The 3880-nt window shown below is 37.4% G+C and overlaps 1 pseudogene; it reads left to right on the top strand.

The window, feature by feature from the left end:
- The window catches only part of LOC109231286, a 5698-nt pseudogene continuing 4245 nt past the window's right edge, over positions 2428 to 3880 (top strand).

Raw genomic sequence — 3880 nt, forward strand, 5'->3', positions numbered from 1 at the left:
ATTTGGATTCGATCTCATATCCTTTGGACATTGCACCTTGTCTCCCATGCTTCTCAAGACAACCACGAGTTCGGAAGTGCTCACATTGAAATTATAACCACCAAAACCTCGCCTTTAAGTTTCTATCATCATCTCGTGACTCACGTGTGCTTCGATCATTCCCAAATCTTGAAGACGAGCCCGACTCTCTATTCCTCGATCTGTGATCGTACCTCTGATTTGTCCTGCTTTGACCGTGAGTCTTTTCCCGCAGGTCCCATGTATGGCTCGTACCTGTTTTTACCGGACCTTTTTTCGGTTTCTGCCCGTCTCGAACTTACCTTTTCTTCTTTTTGATATCGTGAAATAGTATCCCTGTTATAAACATCATTCCATGTTGTTGCTGGGAATTTATGAAAACTCTCCTTGAGTCGCCTCGTAGCTTTTGAGCTTTTTTCATTCAAGTTACTTGTGAATGCTATAGCTGCCCAATTGTTAGGTACGCGTGGTAACGTCATTCTTTCCCGTTGGAATCTGTCTACAAACTCTCTGAGCAATTCTGAATCCCCTTACTTGATTTTGAAAATATCCTCCATTCTTTTTTCAACTTTCTGAGCTCCCGAGTGTGCTTTGACAAAAGAATCTGCAAGCTCAGCAAAAGAATTTATAGAATTTTCGGGTAAAAGAGAATACCATGTTAATGCACCCTTAGTGAGTGTTTCATCGAATTTCTTGACCAATACAGATTCAATCTCCTGTTTGATCAAGTCATTTCCTTTAACGCCTGTTGTGAATGCAGTCACGTGGTCTCGTGGATCAGTTGTTCCATCATATTTTGGAATATCAGGCATTTTAAATTTCTTTGGAATTGGGAGGGGAGCAGCACTTGGCTTCCAGGGTTGTTGTGAATATTTATCCACATCTATCCCTTTGATCACGGGGGGCACCCCAATTATTTGCTCTATGAGGTCACTTTGCTCCTTAAGCTGTTTCTGCAATGTTAGAACTAAACTTTGTAAATCGAAATTAACTATGTTACCTGGTTCTCCCTCTCGTGATTCACTGGGGATTCCACCACTGCCAGAATTAACAAGCCTAGAACGTGGGTTTTCCAAAGTGTTGGTATTTAGAACTGGTGTTGATGGTGCAGCAGGTAATTGGCTGGCAAAAGCTTCAAGAGCTTTATTGACCTGTTGAGCGATCAACTTCTGCAAGGCTTCATTGATAGCTTCATCGTTGTTAAATTGAGTATTTGCATTTGAATGAGATCCATCAGGAGTTCCTTCTCGAGACCGCCGAGGCGAGCTTTGTGGAGAAGGGATCGGAGTGTGAACATCTTGTGGGTCCCCTTGGAGTTGATGGTTTCCCTGGTTTCCCTGGGTGTTATCGTTAACATTTGACATGATCGTTGATGTAACGAAATAGACAAGGTTAAGAAAAAAACAGATTATCAGATTCTCGGCAACGGAACCAATTTTGTTTAACCAAAAAATGGAATTTCGATTAAAGCTTATAATTTAGAAGAACACGGGTTACTAATAATCGAGAGAATGTATAAAAGAAAGCAATTTGGATAACAAGAATATCAATAGTAAAACAAGTAAACCAAAGTATATTCAGATAGCGTTTCGTGTCCCTATAATTGATCAGTTATCTCCCTTTTATAGGTACCTTGGAGATATGCTTTTTGCCTATGTCATAATAAAGCTATTATGGGCAATTAAAGATATTAAAAATATTAAATGCTACGTTACATAATCATTATATTTAATACAAATTCTCTAACGTTTTTGGTATTTAAACTCATCAAATACTGTATCTGGACTCTCGTGTGCTGTCAGATTCATTCTCTTTGACTCGTGGGCTTAGATGACTTGAACAGGTACGAGCGTTGCCTCTTCTTTTGCTTTCTGCTCGTATCTATTGCAACTCGTGCCTCCTTGCCAGTTGTAATTCTTTGACCAGTCTATGTGTCACGACACGTCATTTTCATACCTCTTTGATATGTAAACTCAATTTTTCCAATACATATGTTACTTATAAGATTACATTGGGTCTGTTATTGTTGTTGGGGTGTTCGTGGGGATAGCAGCGGTTAGGATTTTGCTTAACTAAATGGAAAAATGAAGAATAATAGGTACCCTTAATTTCACTTTGATTGATACCTATCACTATTAAGGAGCCAGACAACTTGTTCTTAATTGCAACTCTTTCATAGTATGTTGTTTATAATCTTTTTAATTAGGAAACGTTATTATACTTTATAATATTTTTTATGTAATTTTTAATTATTTAAATTTATTTTAAAAGATTTAAAATAATGTTCGAACTAATACAAAAATATAAAAATAAAAACTCTAATCCTCTACTACCTTATTCGTTTTGAATGGAGGAGAGTGTTTACTGTAGTTGGTTTAAAAAAAAGGTCGAGACTGAAGTTGAACTCTAGTAATTGCAATTCTAATTTACATTCAAATCTTTTTCCTTATATTCACTGAACCCTCCAACCCCTCAAATAAACTTCTTCAAAAAAAAAAAGAAAAAAAAAAAAATGAGTCTACGCGGACCATAGTTGCGGAGCAGCCCGGAGCGACCCGGTTTAATGGTCCGTATTGCAGTAACACCGAGAGAGAGTGTTCAGTCTTCTTCTTCTTCAGCTTAACCGTGAATTTAAATTTCAATACCTCAAACTCGAAAACGTAACTAGAACAATTTTTCTGCTATCCTCTAATTAGAGCTGTGAAATTTGTTATCAAAGAAGGCAAATGAAGAAGCTTATAGAATTCGGGAGAAAAGCAATGTTCTATATTAGGGTTCTGTCAGGTTATGAAGAGCGTAGAATTCGATCTTATCGATTGCAACTTCAACAGCGTCTTCAACAGGTTCTTCTTCTTTCCTTTTAAAATTTTGATTGAAAATTGATTTTTTTCTGTCGGAAAAATAGAGAAATGTGAAAGTTACTGTTATTTTTGGTCAATAGTATTAACCTTTCCTTATCAATAATGTAATTGGACAATGTTGACAAATTTAGAGTCTTCTAGTTGGAAAATTGTTTTGATTTTTGTTTCGTAAACGTTTTTTCTTCTGATTTCTGTTTCTTCTGTATGACTGTGTGTTGATCAGGCGTAAGAGAGGAAGGCAGCAGTAAGGAAGATTCCCGAACAGATTATTTTATCAGAAGTTAAGCGCATGGTGGAAGAGATGCAAACTTTGAATAAGAAGTTAGAAGATACTGTAAGCTCACGATTTTCTGGAGCTTATTCTTCTTAGTAACTACTATTAAACATGCTGTCGTCAGTCACCTTAATAGTCCTTTTTAACACTTCAGCAATGTCGTAGTGTCCAGTGGTTGGTGTATAATAAGCTTGTATCGATTTGGTAAAATTTCTAACAGGACAGACTTGTCGGATAGAGCTGTAATGGACATACTAACTGAACATGGCCCACAATATTTTGCGTCCCCTATGATTTTACCTTCGTATGAATTTGTTTACACGAAGCTGGTTTGATTTCACGAAGTGTAATACGTCTTGACAACTATTTCTTCAGCCTGAATAAACTGGATCTACCGTGGCTGGTGCATTTTTGAGACTAAAATGTTCGAGTAGCCTACTATATTGGAATTGGTAGAGAAAGTATGACGTTATAATAGTTTAAAATGTGAAAAAGTGGAAATAAGTTGAGAAGATGTCTTTTCAAATTTGAATTTGAAATGACATAACATTAGTGTTAGTTTCTTCTAGCTAGCATCCTGTGTGTGGTTTACTCTGTCGCTATCTAGCTAGCACCCTTTTTCGTATTCTGCTAAACTCTGTGTGTGCATCACTGTTTTCCATAGTCGGTTGGAGGGATAGTGGTCGCGGGGGGGTGGGGGGGGGGGTGGGGTGGGGTGGGGTGGGTA

The sequence above is a fragment of the Nicotiana attenuata genome, chromosome 8 (genome assembly GCF_001879085.1).
Source record: "Nicotiana attenuata strain UT chromosome 8, NIATTr2, whole genome shotgun sequence".
Lineage (NCBI taxonomy): Eukaryota > Viridiplantae > Streptophyta > Magnoliopsida > Solanales > Solanaceae > Nicotiana > Nicotiana attenuata.